This window comes from Schistocerca cancellata, chromosome 1, assembly GCF_023864275.1.
Source record: "Schistocerca cancellata isolate TAMUIC-IGC-003103 chromosome 1, iqSchCanc2.1, whole genome shotgun sequence".
In the NCBI taxonomy this organism is placed as follows: domain Eukaryota; kingdom Metazoa; phylum Arthropoda; class Insecta; order Orthoptera; family Acrididae; genus Schistocerca; species Schistocerca cancellata.
Window position 1 is genome coordinate 1,204,856,678 of NC_064626.1, and position 18,642 is coordinate 1,204,875,319.

The following is an 18,642-nucleotide window of genomic DNA, read 5'->3' on the forward strand; positions in this document are numbered from 1 at the left end:
TTGATGTGAAGTTTAGTGCATAATACTTACTTTTGCTCGTTATTTATTTATCAGAAAGCACATTGGTACAAGGCTACTGGCCGTGACATTCAAAGTTATGAAGGAAATGAATATTATTGTTACTTTATTTAGAACGTGAAAGTGGTCAAGGTTTGACTATTTAAATACGTTAATATGTAAGATAATGCAGAATAAGCTGTACCTAATCATATGGACGGCTTCAGGAAAGGGAACTGCGCTAGCCAGTTGAGCGAAGATGTTCGGAGCGCGGCAAACGCGGTCGGGGACGGGTAGAGAGTCGGTTATGGTCTAGACACCAAAGAGGACAGTTCGGCTGCATACACCAAAGGGGACAGTTCGGATTGAGACGCGAAAGCAGACAGTCGGTCTTTAGCCAACTAGGAAGTGAAACTACTTATAAAATGTCCCGTTGTGTCGTATCGCGCGCCTGGTGTGAACTCTAACTTTTCGTGTAAATGACGATGTAGACAATAGTACTTGTGTTTCGCGACGAGATTGTGAATGATCGAACTGTTTCAAATGCATATCTGCTTCAGTGTAACAGTAACTCTATATACGACCACTTGTAACGCCGGAACTGCATATCCTCCTATTTCAATCTATTGCACTATAAATTCGTTTTCCTTATTTTTGTTACCTGAATATATAACATTTCTGTGTCTCCGTCTTTGTAATTGTTTTACTATTTGTATATATATATATATATATATATATATATATATATATATATATGTGCATTTATGTCGATGTATAATTGGTTTGTTTCGTAAATATTATTTGTATTTTTTTGCTGGGTCTTGCCTAGGGAAAACTGCTATCGATCGATTACATCGATTGGTCGTGTGAAGAATCAAAGTGTGTAGGATCTTTGGTAGTGTTAACTCTGTCGCGTGGAGCGCGGGCTGAGCAGAGAGAGGGGGTCTGGCTGGAGTAGCGAGTGGAGCAGGTGTGTTGTGTGAAGCTCCCGCGAGTTACCGCGCTTTCGGGGTTTGGCAGCATGTAATTTCGCTCGACTTGCGATGATAGTTTCTGACATGGTGTCGTGGACGGGAAGCATTAGCTGGCGCACATCAAGAGTCCGTTTCGTCTGGTGACCGTGTCGAGAAGAAGGCGCGCCAACATCCAGCTTCTGTAACAGCGACGGCCGACAATGAGTGACTGTCGCCACCTCCTCGATCGACGGCTTCAAACCTTCAATCAACCAACAAGGAAGACTGGACGCACGTAAAGTTTTAGGACTGTATGGCAGACCTCAGCTTTTCAAACTGTACCATTTTCGTAACTATAATTACAGCAACTTAGCGTGAACGTTTGTTGCTCATAGTCCCAATTGCATTACCAAACAGGGTCCCTTCCTTTTCCGGAATGAACCCGAGTGTCGTTGAAATTCAAACGCCAGCATTAAAATAATAATATAGCATTTCACTGCTTTAATTTCAAAGTTCAGTTAAACTTTTCATAGCTGGCTACAATATTTAGATTACACAAGCACGAATTAAGAGTGTGAGTTTTGTTACCATATTTCTGCATACCTGTGACTGCAGCTCAGCTTGGTACGTACTAAATTTTACTATTGTTAATTGTTCAGAATCATTTAATTCAAGTTCAAACTTAAATCTCTGCTTTCTAAATTGCGTAGATTAAAGTAGCTTTTGAAATGATTGTTGAGGTAGTCCAAGACTAACCGTATTTTACTGAATTGCGATGTGCTTCAGAAAGAAAGCTCACTATTAACTTCAGTCACTAAATTAACTTTCGATTTTCCGGTTTTATTAATTCTTTTGCTAAATTAAGTCAGGGTGTAGCGAAATTTATTACTTCTGACAAACTTTCAGTTTTCACACTACACGTGTCAACCTTCAGTTGCCACGCTTCTAGTGCTAATTATATGTGTCATAACCTTTCTTTTTCAGTTACTATAGTAATTGTCCTTAGGACTGGCGACCGAAATTTCCCCAAATCTCAAATATCTAATTACCGTTAGTTAATTGTTAACGTAACGGCCACACATTTACTTTCTTTTTTAACTTTACCCCTTTTCAAAATTAATGTCCATCTGTTTCATTAGCATTTTTCCTTTCAGTTAGATGTAACCCTTTCCTCCCTCTTTACCGACAGATTTACTTCGGTGACGATTGCTTTTCCCAAATTTCCATTAGGTATACGCGGTTTAATTTTTCATTGTCATTAAGGTCGATAAGTGAGGGGGAGGTTACACGTGGCGTCCTCGTGACAGGACAATCATAAAATTTGAGGTTGTTCTGCACACGAATTTTGCATTGTGCAAATCTCGTAACAAAGTGCTGGTTACGAAATGGTCGATACGTCAGCGAGAATATTAGTGTGAGGAATCCTAATTAGATTTTAGATTTGTCATTTATATTGAAAATTTATTAAAATGAGTGAAGGCAACAATTACCAAAATTTGGTAGACTTGGATAAGGAACAATCGGTCGAACAGTGGGAAACGCGCACCGCGGTACCCATTGTTCAGGGGCAGGCGGCTAGCATTAAAGACACGACCGCCGAAACGCAACAAAGAGCAGAAATGGAATTCCACACTTTAGAAAATGTTTCGGAATCGGAAGTGAAAATCAAATGTGAATCCCTTGATGACGAATACAGGGGGACAATTAAAGAGGAAGCCGCTACGGAAGTAAAACTGGTAGTTTCCGGGAATTTAACTGATTTATTGAATGTTTTGATTAACGAAATCAAGAGTCAATCGGCCAAGCAAGAAGCTCAGTCCGAAAAAATTGAACGAAAGCTAGACAGTCAGAACTAAGATATTAATGTTGTTAACAACAATGTTGGAGTTGTTAACACAAAAGTTGATAAAATCAAAGAAGATATTGTTGTGATTAATACCGAAATCGGTAATCTGAAACAGGAAATGATAGGCGTTCAGGCGGAAATTGCGAGCATAAATACTCGTTTTTATTCCGAAATTAGCAGAATCGAAAAAAGTGTAGGAGAATCAGTTGCTCCGATCATCGAGATTAAGGTGACGGAACAAATTCAATTAGTGAAAAAAGAGGATCAAAAGAAGGTGGAAACTTTAAAGGCTTTAGTATCCGAAGTAGATACCAAAGTGACGAAGCAGGCTAATACCTGCGAAGAGGAAAAAAGGAAAGTAGAAACGCTTGCGACAACCACTTGCCCAGTAATTACGAGAGTGTCGGAATTAGAAAAGAAACTTGACGAAAAACAGAGCTATGTGCCAATCTATGCACATGGTTCGGAATTGTTGACGAAATAGGAGCGGTTCGACCCCTTGAAAAAAAGGCGGTATACACGCGACGGATTTCATTAAGAATTGTGAAAGAGTTTTACCCAGATCATGGACTAATGAGAGAAAAATTAATGCGATTATTGATGTGTTGGCTGGTGATGCCAAGCGTTGGGGCTTAAACCTCAACATTACGAACCTGACTTTTGACGAATTTAAAGATTTGTTTCTGGCTGAATACTGGTCAGAGCAAAAACAGCAAAGTGTCTGGCGCGAATTTGTCGTATCGAGGCCTTTCGATGCGAATTCTCGCGGTTCGATGAAGGAGTTTTGTGAGGGCTGGATCCGCAAGTTGGAATATTTGCGTGATCGCCGCACGGGATCAGAAATAGTCTGGGAACTCTACAAAAAGCTTCCAGATGATACAAAACGCTACGTAGGAAGCAATTACAGGACAATAAATGATTTCCCGGAAAGAGTGGAGGACGAGGACAAATGGCGCAATAATCGCGACAGTGGTAGAGGCAATGGTAACAACAACGGGTACCACAGCAACCACAACAACGATAACCATGGGAATAATGCATACCGCAACCATGGCAGCAATAACAATAATGGTTCGGACCGTAATAACAATCGGTACAATGCAAATAATAACAGGAATGACGGAAACCAGTATCGTACTAACGTGATACGGGCTTCACTGAATAGTAATAACGCCAGAGGGTGTGATCAGCCGCCTCAGCAGCATCCGGGGACCGTATCTGCTGGGACGAGACAGGGAAACCATTAGCCGCGCCGGTGAGGGGCCGACCGGGCGTGGAGAAATTTTGGCGGCCCAATAACAGGAGAAAACCCAGGTGTCGTCGTTATGAAAATTCCGTGTGGAATAATCAACGGCGGGAGAGTGTGCCAGTGTTACGAGAAAGGAGTGCGCCCACAAGTAGTAGATCAGCTGTATACATGGCAGTAGGAAGTACATTCACTTCAGTGAGAACAATTTAAGTAGTGTTCCGGAAATCGATTATAAAGTGGCAGCTGTACTCACAGCGGAACTGGAGATTGAGTTTAAGAATGATTCGCAAGTGTTGAGAGAAGATCAGATGTCGGATAAAACGTCCGTCATCGAGCGAGGGGATGCAGAGAGGGATGAGGTCTGGTTAAGGCAGTACGGTCGCTTATACGACGAACTAAGAGATTATAGGGGTCTGTATGGGAGAAGCGTTTATGGGGAGCGCGGGCAGGATTTGCCGCGTCTCGTCCCGCAGGAAGATAGTGTTCGTGAAGTGATAGAAAGTTCTGGCCCTAACCGGCAGACTTTACCAGAAATAGTTCATGTTAATGGGGAGCACGAGCAAGATTCGTCGTGTTTCGTCCCGCAGGAGTTGGATGTTGAAGTAGTAACGGAAAGTTCTGGTCCTAACCGGCAGACTTTACCGAAAGTTATAGTGGTAGAAGTAGCCGACCCATCCGACGCAAACCTCCAGTTTAAACATTGCGAGAGTATTAAGGAGAAAGATTGCGAAAATTTTAGTGAAAGCCGGACACGATTGGTAGAAAAGCACATAGATTACAGCGTGTATGAGGTTAGAGCTGACATTATACGGTCCGACGATAGCAGTGTGGGTTGCGCAGATCTAGCGGAAGTAATTGCAGAAACTACTGGGCACATTCATCCAGGTAGATTGGCGCATGAGATCAATCTGGCCAAAGAGGAATCAACGAAGGTGACAATTAGTGAAATGATAGCAGGGTAACACTCACTAAGTGACGAGTTACAGGAAAAGGTTTCGGTATTGGAGGCGAAGCTACAGACTAAGCCCCAGGACAAACGTGTTGAAATTAAAACTGTATGTGAAGAGAGGGTGAAAAAGCCACCAGATAAGCCGGATTTAGGATCAAAGCCGGATGGTTTTTTCTGGAATGACCTGGATATAGACGAGGATTTACTGTGGGAAAATAAAGAAACAGTCGAGGACAAGTGTAGACAGATAGTAGCGTCTGTTAATATGCACGACCTACAACTAAACATGTTGATTGAAACTGGTGCAGAATTGAGTGCTGTATCTGGGAAAATATTTGAGTTACTGAAAGACAGACCTGGCATCGTAGTTATGCCAGTAACAGGAGTGAAAATTATCGGTGCTACTGGGAAGGCCAGTAAACCGGTCACAAAACAGATTTTTGTCAACTTCGAGATATGTGGGACACGATTTGAACAAGAGTTTGTCGTCGTGCCAGACTTGACTACGGAAGTAATTATCGGGTTAGATTGGCTATTAAAGTACCGTGCAGTGATTAATTGCGAAAGCAAAACTTTGACATGTACGTCACAAGATAAAACAATAGTAGTTAGTTTTGACGAGGCAGGAGACGGTGTGCATAGGCAATACCAGCCTATACAAATTGTTAACTGGCCGGATGCTATTGACGTAGGTATGAATTTGAACTACTGTAATGTGAGGAATCTCGGCATTGAAAATAGTGTAGAAAGTGAATTGGAAAGTATTGTAGACGGTGTGTCAAACGTAACACACGAACAAAGACGAGGCCTGTATGAAGTAATAATGAGGAATAAGAGTGTGTTTCCAGACAAACCGAGTATTGGTGTGAATAAAGATCGTTTGCCAGAAATAATGAAGCTAAGAACCGATGGTCGCATACGTCGCCATGACGCCAAAGCGCGTTTTGCTAAGTTTGCAATCGGAGACTTAGTACTTGTAAAAGCTCATGAGAAATCGAGCGAGATAGACCATGAAATCTCTAAATTTAAGTTTGTTTATAATGGACCATATAGAGTCATTGGCATACCTCACACAAATGCTTATTGCTTAGAGTATCCAAGCTCTGGAAAGCTATTAGGTATACGGAACATTGTAGACTTGAAATTGTACCAACCTAGGATCGATTAATACCACACAAGGGTAATTTGTACAGTATGTAAATATAGAGTGTAAGATTTAAGGATGTGCCATGTTGCGATGCTTTTGCCTGACATAGAGGTCATTAAAGAAGTTGTAATTAATAAGTAATTCATTTTGATTAATCAATTTAATTTTAATCAATTTAATCATGATCTAATCAACTGAAAAATCCAAGCTGCTAGTTTAAGTTTTCAACTAAGTCACAGTAGATTAAGGAACGTAAATATGATTTTGTAAATAGCTGTAAGATTCCATAAATACGTGATTTACTAGTCATTGCCTATGTACTTAGACGCTGTTTTAAGTTTCAGGCTAGTACATGCGTGTGATGATGGACAGTGTTGAGTTATCCACTGTGATAGTGTTTATGGACTCCTTGAGATTACTCGGGAGTGAGTTTTACCGAAAGAATTCAGTGAAACGGACGTTCTGGAAATGCCGTTACAAGGGCGAGAGAGATCAAGCGTGCCGCACAGGCGGGCGCAACAATACTGGCGGGGCGGGACCGCTGTCGGCTCTTGTGCCGCTGTCGGCTCTTGGGCCGCTGTCGGCATTCTTTGTACTTTCGAGTACGGAAGGCGGAGTTGTTCTTAGCGTTAAGTGCACACTCATGACGAGAATATTAATTATGAAAAGTTTATATAAAATATGTATTCTATGTAATTAATTATTAATTTGCGTATTTTGATTTACCTGTTTTTACGACCATGTACTCTGATTAATTTTGTAAATAGTATTCCATTTCTTGATAGTGTTACGGATTTTGATTTTTAGAATAGCTGAACCATGTTTTCTATGAATTTTAATATGTTGTCAACCTGTTTTATTTTGTGCAAGATGACAGAGTGGAATAAGATTAGGAGTGTCTCCACTCAATTATTATCGTCTAAAAATTGGTTTATGGTTAATTAGATGGATGCTAAATTTTGTTGATGTTTGAGCATATGCATTTCCACTGTTTCTTTTTTGGGAAATTTTGTGAGTCTGTTTAGGTTACATGAACATCCTCAGACAATGTGGGGCACGTGTAACGCCGGAAATACATATCCTCCTATTTCAATTTATTGCACTATAAATTCGTTTTCCTTATTTTTGTTATCTGAATATATAACATTTCTGTGTCTTCGTATATTGTAATTGTTTTACTATTTGTATATATATATATATATATATATTTATTTATTTATTTATTTATTTATTTATTTATTTATTTATTTATTTATTTATTTATTTATGCATTCATGTCGATGTATAATTGGTTTGTTTCGTAAATATTATTTGTATTTTTACGCTGGGTCTTCCCTAGGGAAAACTGCTATCGCTTGATTACATCGATAGGTCGTGTGAAGAATCAAAGTGTGTAGGATCTTTGGTAGTGTTAACTCTGTCGCGTGGAGCGCGGGCTGAGCAGAGAGAGGGGGTCTGGCTGGAGTAGCGAGTGGAGCAGGTGTATGGTGTGAAGCTCCCGCGAGTTGCCGCGCTTTCTGGGTTTGGCAGCATGTAATTGCGCTCGACTTGCGATGATAGTTTCTGACATGGTGTCGTGGACGGGAAGCATTAGCTGGCGCACATCAAGAGCCCGTTTCGTTTGGTGACCGTGTCGAGAAGAAGGCGCGCCAACATCCAGCTTCTGCAACAGCGACGGCCGACATTGAGTGACTGTCGCCACCTCCTCGATCGACGGCTTCAAACCTTCAATCAACCAACAAGGAAGACTGGACGCACGTAAAGTTTTAGAACTGTATGGCAGACCTCAGATTTCAAACTGTACCATTTTCGTAACTATAATTACAGCAACTTAGCGTGAATATTTGTTGCTCATTGTCCCAATTGCATTACCAAGCAGGGTCCCTTCCTTTTCCGGAATGAACCCGAGTGTCGTTGAAATTCAAACAACAGCATTAAAATAATAATATAGCATTTCACTGCTTTAATTTCAAAGTTCAGTTAAGGTTTTCATAGCTGGCTACAATATTTAGATTACATAAGCACGAATTAAGAGTGCGAGTTTTGTTACCGTATTTTTGCATACCTGTGACTGCATCTCAGCTTGGTCGGTACTAAATTTTACTATTGTTAATTGTTCAGAATCATTTAATTCAAGTTCAAACTCAAATCTCTGCTTTCTAAATTGCGTAGATTAAAGTAGCTTTTGAAATGATTGTTGAGGTAGTCCAAGACTAACCGTATTTTACTGAATTGCGATGTGCTTCAGAAAGAAAGCTCACTATTAACTTCAGTCACTAAATTAACTTTCGATTTTCCGGTTTTATTAATTCTTTTGCTAAATTAAGTCAGGGTGTAGCGAAATTTATTACTTCTGACAAACTTTCAGTTTTTACACTACACATGTCAACCTTCAGTTGCCACGCTTCTAGTGCTAATTATATGTGTAATAACTTTTCTTTTTCAGTTACTATAGTAATTGTCCTTAGGACTGGCAACCGTAATTTCCCCAAATCTCAAATATCTAATTACCGTTAGTTAATTGTTAATGTAACGGCCGCACATTTACTTTCTTTATTAACTTTACCCCTTTTCAAAATTAATTTCCACCTGTTTCATTAGCAATTTTCCTTTCAGTTGGATGTAACCCTTTCCTAACCGACAGATTAACTTCGGTGACGATTGTTTTTCCCAAATTTCCATTAGGTACACGCGGTTTAATTTTTCATTGTCATTAAGGTCGATAAGTGAGGGGGAGGTTACACACTTTCGCTATTAGTTTACTTTCTAAATAAACATTATTTTAACCAAATCGCAACTTAGTGGCGTACATCAGTTATGGGTCATTAATTTAGTTCCCGATATTATTATTACTCTTATTATGTGTTATATTAACTTTTTGTTTCAACAACTTGTCATCAGCCAGACAATTTAAGTAAAGGGTCACAAGTGTCTAATTTAGGGCGAGTTATGCTACGCATGCAGTTCAAACCCTAGACGAGTTTGAGCCAAGACATTTCGACGAAGAGGAACCGCATGTGAGCCCGAACAACTATGGGATGTTAGCTCGCAGTATGTTGAGGAATTTACTAGTACTTCTAACGAAATGTCAATTACTGATCTACTTGCCGTTGTGTCATAATTCAAACTGGCAGAAACAAAAATTGAGAAATGGTAAACTGTTTTGGAAAATGCAAGAAACAAACCGTTTTTTTAATCGCAGAGGCTGTGTTGACTGTTCAAAGCAAGATGGGACAATGAATATCACAATTAACGTAAAGCGTAACAGAAAACTTAATAATGTTCCACATTCGCATAATCGTTTTTATCCCATTAGGTATGTGTCACTACTGATGTTTACTACCAAACTACTTAAAATATTTTTAAAAAATCTGTACACATATAGCTCATGCATTTTCAGACAAAGTCACAGAATTTCATAAAGTTATATTAATATATAATATGAAAAACGAAACTGATATGAATTTTGGGTCATTTAGACCCAAACAGAACGTAAGAATTAAAAGTATATGCACTAAAGTTCTGAAAACAACGATGAAAAATCTTTCACTTCATTTCATTATGTTAAGTTATACCCTGGATCACTGAATTTAAAAAGTTGAAATTTTTCAAATAAAATTGTTAAGTGCTGTACCGCGTAGTGATAATTTGCCAGGAGTCCTTAAATTAATGTTGATAATAACTGAAATATCCCCAGCCAGGTAAATCAAGAAAGAATCCAATACAAGCTCTGACTGATACAATGTCCAAATTTTCTTCTTTCTGTGAGACAACTGGAGTTGAGGATTCCGCTCATCTTACAGGGGGACCACACGACAGTCGGATTTTTGAACTTTTTAATATTCATGGTACGAGAATTTCAGAACTTAAGTATTAATCACCCAAAATAGTTCGATGCAACTATCAAATATTCTCCAGAAAATCGTTTTTGAAGTTTTCGACGGTATTTATGGTGTTAAAGAAATGTCAAGTGTTCTCGATAGACGGTGTGACACTGTAGTAGAACAACTAGTACGTAAGTGGCACACCTTGAGTTTCTAGCCCTGCCAAAATTTCATACAAAGATGGATGTTCTGCAAACATTTACATGAAGCATAAAATACATAGGATGAAAGTTTTTTTAAGTTTAAACACTCATTTATAAAACACCAGGAACTAAGAATTTATATTTGGAATGGAAACGATTTTTGAGTGTGATACGTAATTGCAAATAAGTAGACGTATATTTTTTTATAAAAATAGCAATTATGTATCTGTTAATGAGCATACCCTCCATCGAATTTTCATCTAAATAACGTAGTTATTCGAACCCAACGAAAAATATAATGACCGAAACGAGACGCGAACCAGCGATTGAGTCTCGAGGGCTAATGACTTTTCCATCTTCATGTATTCTAAACTTCATGGATTTGCTTTGCAAGTCCAAAATGAATAGCTGCATCAGTCCGGAATCGAACCTAAAACTTCTATGTGGCCGGCGACCGTTCTACCACACAGTCACATGGTCAGTCGGCAAAAATCAACATTGCTTTGGCATACTGAAGACGGTCGGAAACTTTGAAGGCGACTTACCTTGGTCCAAAAAGGGGTCGAATATTCAGGAACACACATTTTCAATAAATTACCAGCAAGCTTTAAAAACTTGATTTCAGATAAGGCACGGATGAAACAGAGTTTGAAAGACTTTTTGATAGGCAACTCCTCCTACTACATTTACCACATTCTATTCAGCTATATATACAATCTCCTAAAATTGATCAGGGTAGGAAGTATTATATGGTTCAAATGGCTCTGAGCACTATGGGACTTAAGTAGTGAGGTCATCAGTCCCCTAGAATTTAGAACTTCGTAAACCTAACTAACCTAAAGAAATCACACACATCCATACCCGAGGCAGGATTCGAGACTGCGACCGTAGCGATCACACGGTTCCAGGGTAGCGCCTAGAACCGCACGGCCACTCCGACCGGCAGTAAGTATTATATTCAAATATTTAATGTTTTATGTTATACTTTCTGATATATTCCAGGCCCACGTGGATCATCTCATTTTTTGGATCTAAGGAACGATAACGGAATCTAATCTAATCTAACAGTAGATACGAAAGCCAGCATCCCGGTCTTACATCCTGTTTTATCAGAGCAGTTCATTCTTACTCCTCTAGTCTTATTGATCCGTGATCGTTACTGTACATCTGATATAACCTTTCTTCCCTGTAGCTTGCACCTATTTTTCTCAGAATTTCGAACACCTTTCATCATTTCACACCGTGAAACGCTCTTTCCACATCGACCGATTCTATGAGCGTCTCTTGAATTTTCTTCAGTCTTGCTTCCACTAAAGCTCAAAGTTGTAACTGCCTCTGTTGCCTTTACCTTTCCTAACGCTAACAGACCGTCATCTAACAGCTCCTCAGTTCTATTTTCGAATCTTCTGTATACTGTCTTGTTAGCAGATTGGATCTGCTTGATGTTAAACTAATTGTATGACAGTTTTCGCACCTGTCTGCCCTTTCTGTCTTCGGAATTCCGTGGATGACATTTTTCCGAGTCGAAAGCCTCATTGATTCTACATATAGATTTGAACAGTTGTATGGTTGATAATTTTCCCGATGATTTTGGAAATACCGATGGCATGTTAACTATTCATTCTGCTTTATTTCGTCTCAAGTTTTCCAGGGTTTAAAATCTGACTGTAACACTGGATTTCTTATGTCTGCAGTATCGACTACGGTTTCTCCTTCTATCAACTCATCAGAGACGTAGTTTATCTCATTGAGGCTTCAGTATACTCCTTTTACCGGTCAAAACTTTCCTCTGCGTTTAACTGTGGGATTTCCATTGCACTCTTAATATTACCAGTCTTGCTTTTAGTTTTACAGAAGGCTGTTTTGACTTTTCTGGATGCTGAGTCATTGCTTCCGACGATTATTCCATTGTGATTTGTTCAGAATTTCCTACATCCTTTTCGCTTTGGCTACCCTGCAGTTCCTATTTATTTGATCCCTAAGGGATTTATATTGCTGTATACGTCTCTTCTGTGTACATTTTCTCGCATTCGAGAGGACTACGGTTCAAACCTGCGTCCGTTTATACTGATTTAGGTTTTCCGTGATTTCCCTAAATCGTTTAAGTTAAATGCCTGGACGGTTCCTTCGAAAGGGCACGTATTGCGCTCCGTCTCTAATGATCTCATTGTCGACTGGACGTTGAACATAAATCTCCTCCTCTTCCTCCTCAACATTTTTGTACTTCCTCCATTCGTAGAACAAATGTAATAATTGTTACATGTTAACTAAGGTGTCTTCGGACTTATCTTTCTTGTTCCGTCTGAAATTTAATGCAGAACTCACAGATCTCAATTAGTCTTTCTCCTTTCTCAGTCCTGCTGCCTACACCATATTCTCCTATAATCCTTTCTTCTGTTCCTTCCCCTAAAATCGCATTCCAGTGCCCCATCTTTATTAGATTGACATCTTCCTTTACATACTCAATTACTTGTTCAGCATCTTCATATCCTTTCTCTATCACCTCATTTTCTGTTTCCGTCATCGGCACGTATACCTAAACAATAGTTGTAGGCGTTGGTTTACTGTCGACTCTATCACTGAACTGTTCACAACAACACACTCTCTGCCCTACCTTCCTATTCCTAACGAATCCTGCTCCCACTATTCCATCTTCGGCTGAATTTGATATCACTCTACATTCGTCTGACCAGAAATCCTTTCTTCATTCCATTTCACTTCACTGACACCCACTGTATCTAGTTTGAGTCCATTTATTTCCGTTTTCATACATTTAGCTGTGTCACTACATTCATACTTCTGACACACCGTGATCCGACATGTATAATGTTATTCCTTCATTGGTTATTCCATCTTTATCCTCTTTCTCGTGGTCACCTCCCCTCTTGAGCCCCCTCTTGGGGATCTGAATGGGGGACTAATCCGAATTCTGTTGCCAATTGACACTTTTTCAGTTAATGGCCGCATGTTTCTTTAATTTATGGTCTCCAGTGCCTTGTGCAGCCTCATTCTGTCGATGATGGTTGATTATGCCACCTTTTGGGGGCAGTTTCCCACCCCTAGGGCAAAATAGTGCCATGAACCTCTGTCCACTCCTCCACCCAATTTGACAAAGGACGGGAGCCACCGCTGAATAGACGAATGCATAGGGTGCGCCACTGCCGATGGCAGGTGAAAGTCATGTCGACAGTTAGAGTTCTTAAAGTGTTATATTGATGTCACATGTATATGTAAGTAAGAGCCAAGTCACCCCCTGGACCTTTGCTGGTATGATGCCTCTCTACTTGTAGTCCAACGAAGACCTAACTGCAGAGCAACTCACCCTCGCAGGTGAAGCAGAAATCTGTTCCAATGCTTTCCAGAAAACCACAGGTTGCATTGTTCCAAGCTATTCTAACAAGACATGCATGCGGCGTCTAGCCACGCGCATGTTTAATAGCCAGCATGAATGACACACCGCCGTGAAATGCTGGGGTAGGTACATACCATTGCAAGTGAATCTAAAATATTCTCAATGTTATACCGAGGTCACATGACTATGTAAGTAAGAGTCAAATCGACCTCTCTGAAAGTGTATAGTGGCCCAGAAATAGGTAATTGCAGCTTTTGTAGGGGCTTTCGTGATGTCTCGGCTTGTCTCCTAACAAAAATTGTTTACGAAAATCGCGCAGAATAATGCCCAATGGATTCCTCCTGACGGTCCTAACGTCGCATCCCATCCATCACGTGCTACCCTTCCTGAAAATCGTTATTTCCCGCTTTCAACAAACATCTCGAAAACGTAAACTTTCCTGCTGCTATGTAGAGGCCCCTGGGTCCTGGCACAAAGGATGTCTTGTGAATGAATGGAGCATTATGATTGGCTCTGGCTGAATTTACCCGCTAAATTACTGATGCTGCCGGTATGAAAGGACTGTCCGCCTTTCTTTTTTTTTTCTTTCTGCAGGGGAGACACTCAGCGAAAAACTATTTTGTACAGATTGAAATATTGCACTGACAATTAAACCCTGCAAAGTGGCCTACACTTCGTCAAATACAGAAAGACTCTTACTCCAGAATGAGATTTTCACTCTGCAGCGGAGTGTGCGCTGATATGAAACTTCCTGTCAGATTAAAACTGTGTGCCCGACCGAGACTCGAACTCGGGACCTTTGCCTTTCACGGGCAAGTGCTCTACCATCTGAGCTACCGAAGCACGACTCACGCTCCGTCTCACAGCTCTACATCTGCCAGTATCTCGTCTCCTACCTTCCAAACTTGACAGAAGCTCTCCTGTGAACCTTGCAGAACTTGCACTCCTGAAAGAAAGGATATTGCGGAGACATGGCTTAGCCACAGCCTGGGGGATGTTTCTAGAATGAATGAAGTTTCATATCAGCGCACACTCCGCTGCAAAGTGAAAATCTCATTCTGGAAACATGCCCCAGGATGTGGCTAAGCCATGTCTCCGCAATATCCTTTCTTTCAGGAGTGCTAATTCTGCAAGGTTCGCAGGAGAGCTTCTGTAAAGTTTGGAAGGTAGGAGACGAGATACTGGCAGATGTAGAGCTGTGAGACTGGACATGAGTCGTGCTTCGGTAGCTCAGATGGTAGAGCACTTGCTCGCGAAAGGCAAAGGTCCCGAGTTCGAGTCTCGGTTCGGCACATAGTTTTAATCTTCAAGGAAGTTTCAGACTCTTACTCAATTACATTGCTCTGCGACTGAGGATGGAAGCTTGAATATTGGAGTGTGAAACCGATCTCCAACCCGACAATATATTACCACATACCATGTCGATGTAGTAAACACACAATTCGTATCCTGCGCCATACAAAACCGACCCTTTTGCATTATGCATATAGCTATCGACCGCCAGACACTCGTGCATGTACCATGATGACAGACAGCATAAGCACATGCACCATAGGTACTCTCCTCGCTGCACTAGATATTTCCCGCGAGGTTGGGCGGTCATCCACTCCTGACACGTGACCAGAGCGCCCTTAGTGGACTGAGGTCACTCTCTGAACTCTTCTACAAATTCAAGGTAGGCCCCCTCGGTACAAAGGCTTTAATGTTTCTGGCCCCGAACATCTTGCTTGCATGCTTTTAACATCCATCTCCTGAAAAAAACGGCTCTGAGCACTATGGGACTTAACTTCTGATTTCATCAGGCCCCTAGAACTTAGAACTACTTAAACCTAACTAACCTAAGGACATCACACACATCCATGCCTCAGGCAGGATTCGAACCTGCGACCATGGCGTTCACACGGTTCCAGACTGTAGCGCCTAGAACCGCTCGGCCACACCGGCCAGCCATCTACTGACTCTGGGACTACAAGAAAATATGTAATATCACGTTGTCTCCCAGATTATCACGCCATTTTCGAGAGAGACACGTACACATACAGCGAAGACTGTTGTAGAAAGGCTTGGTTAGTTCCCCTTGGCACAAAGGCGTCACCGTTTCTGGTTCTGACCTGCCTGTTTGCTTCCTTTCTACACCAATCTCTTGACTCTGGGATTACAAGAACACATGTATTTTCACATGGTTTGCCAGAATATTATAACATTTACGCCATACTTCTTGATATCAAGCACATAGCAGTATCGCTTGCATAGCAGTATTGCCTGCGCAACATAATTCCGAAGATATAGACCGGACATTATTTCCCTAGAAACCCGACACTTTAGCGAGGTGGAGAATGCCATAAACCACTGAGTAACTAGAAACTTATCCCGTCTGTGAAGACCTTCAAGCGAAAACTCGAGTAAAAAATAGAGGAAACTGGTATTTCCACTGGCAAATACCGATGTTGGTGATGTAGCAGATTCCAAATCATACCTATAATTTACAAAGTCATCTAAGGTGTTTCACATGTCTAGAGAAACAGAAAACGTGTCTTCCACCTGTCTTTCACCTGCTAGATGCACACACCACAATCGATGTTCCCTCAACTACATGTGAAGAAACAGTCAACCAGACAACTTAAATGGGAGGGAATAATGATCGAGCGCAAACATAGGTCCATATTGAATCTTGTCAAATTTCCACGCAATCACAAAAGCTGTCCAACATATACTAAGTATTATTTCGGTATTCGGCCATCTAGAGGACAACACAGTTAAGTCAGCTACATTCCTGCACCCCAACAGGCCTCTCCATTTGGACCACGCCATACACGCATGGACAGAATCACCCTAGAAATCTGGCCACAAATATATTTTAACACTGTACTTACAATTAAATATTATAATCGCGGTCTCAACCGGACGACATTGGACATTGATCGAAGTATCATCCTGCTGACGGCTGTGGCTCTGGAAATAGAAATATCTGTACCATTCTTATGACTTGACATACTCTTCCCTTTCCTATCACAGTATTCCACGTCAAATCCAGACCTTCCTTACCACTGGACATAGTCATTTGATTTGCACATGTCAGAACACACACACACACACACACACACACACACACACACACACACACACACAAACACTTTATAAGCCTGATGCTCAAGGCGAACATAGCACACATTCTCTATTACTACAGGGTGTTTCAAAAATGACCGCTATATTTGAAACGGCAATAAAAACTAAACGAGCAGCGATAGAAATACACCGTTTGTTGCAATATGCTTGGGACAACAGGGGCAACAGTACATTTTCAGGCGGACAAACTTTCGAAATTACAGTAGTTACAATTTTCAACAACAGATGGCGCTGCAAGTGATGTGAAAGATATAGAAGACAACGCAGTCTGTGGGTGCGCCATTCTGTACGTCGTCTTTCTGCTGTAAGCGTGTGCTGTTCACAACGTGCAAGTGTGCTGTAGACAACATGGTTTATTCCTTAGAACAGAGGATTTTTCTGGTGTTGGAATTCCACCGCCTAGAACACAGTGTTGTTGCAACAAGACGAAGTTTTCAACGGAGGTTTAATGTAACCAAAGGACCGAAAAGCGATACAATAAAGGATCTGTTTGAAAAATTTCAACGGACTGGGAACGTGACGGATGAACGTGCTGGAAAGGTAGGGCGACCGCGTACGGCAACCACAGAGGGCAACGCGCAGTTAGTGCAACAGGTGATCCAACAGCGGCCTCGGGTTTCCGTTCGCCGTGTTGCAGCTGCGGTCCAAATGACGCCAACGTCCACGTATCGTCTCATGCGCCAGAGTTTACACCTCTATCCATACAAAATTCAAACGCGGCAACCCCTCAGCGCCGCTACCATTGCTGCACGAGCGACATTCGCTAACGATATAGTGCACAGGATTGATGACGGCGATATGCATATGGGCAGCATTTGGTTTACTGACGAAGCTTATTTTTACCTGGATGGCTTCGTTAATAAACAGAACTGGCGCATATGGGGAACCGAAAAGCCCCATATTGCAGTCCCATCGTCCCTGCATCCTCAAAAAGTACTGGTCTGGGCCGCCATTTCTTCCAAAGGAATCATTGGCCCATTTGTCAGATCCGAAACGATTACTGCATCACGCTATCTGAACATGCTTCGTGAATTTGTGGCGGTGCAAACTGCCTTAGACGTCACTGCGAACACCTCGTGGTTTATGCAAGATGGTGCCCGGCCACATCGCACGGCCGACGTCTTTAATTTCCTGAATGAATATTTCGATGATCGTGTGATTGCTTTGGGCTATCCGAAACATACAGGAGGCGGTGTGGATTGGCCTCCCCATTCGGTTTATGCAAGATGGTGCCCGGCCACATCGCACGGCCGACGTCTTTAATTTCCTGAATGAATATTTCGATGATCGTGTGATTGCTTTCGGCTATCCGAAACATACAGGAGGCGGCGTGGATTGGCCTCCCCATTCGCCAGACATGAACCCCTGTGACTTCTTTCTGTGGGGACACTTGAAAGACCAGGTGTACCGCCAGAATCCAGAAACAATTAACAGCTGAAGCAGTACATCTCATCTGCATGTGAAGCCATTCCGCCAGACACGTTGTCAAAGGTTTCGGGTAATTTCATTCAGAGACTACGCCATATTATTGCTACGCATGGTGGATATGTGGAAAATATCGTACTATAGTGTTTCCCAGACCGCAGCGGTATCTGTTGTTGAAAATTGTAACTACTGTAATTTCGAAAGTTTGTCTGCCTGAACATGTACTGTTGTCCCAAGCATATTGCAACAAACGGTGTATTTCTATCGCTGCTCGTTTAGTTTTTATTGCCGTTTCAAATATACCGGTCATTTTTGAAACACCCTGTAAGTATAAAACTTGGCCAGTAACTGCGAAATAATACTGATCGAAAATCAGCGATGGGTGAACATGTCTCATAAGTTTTTCTTGCGAATGGGACCACTGTGCTTAGAAAGAGAGACGTAACCGTCTTACAAACCGTCAGATGTTAAAGAAACACGACCATATTACTGCACAAGCAGTCTTGGCTCTACAGTTGCATACAATATCCATGTTGAAACCTATACCGTCTCTATAAATCGAGGTATGGCA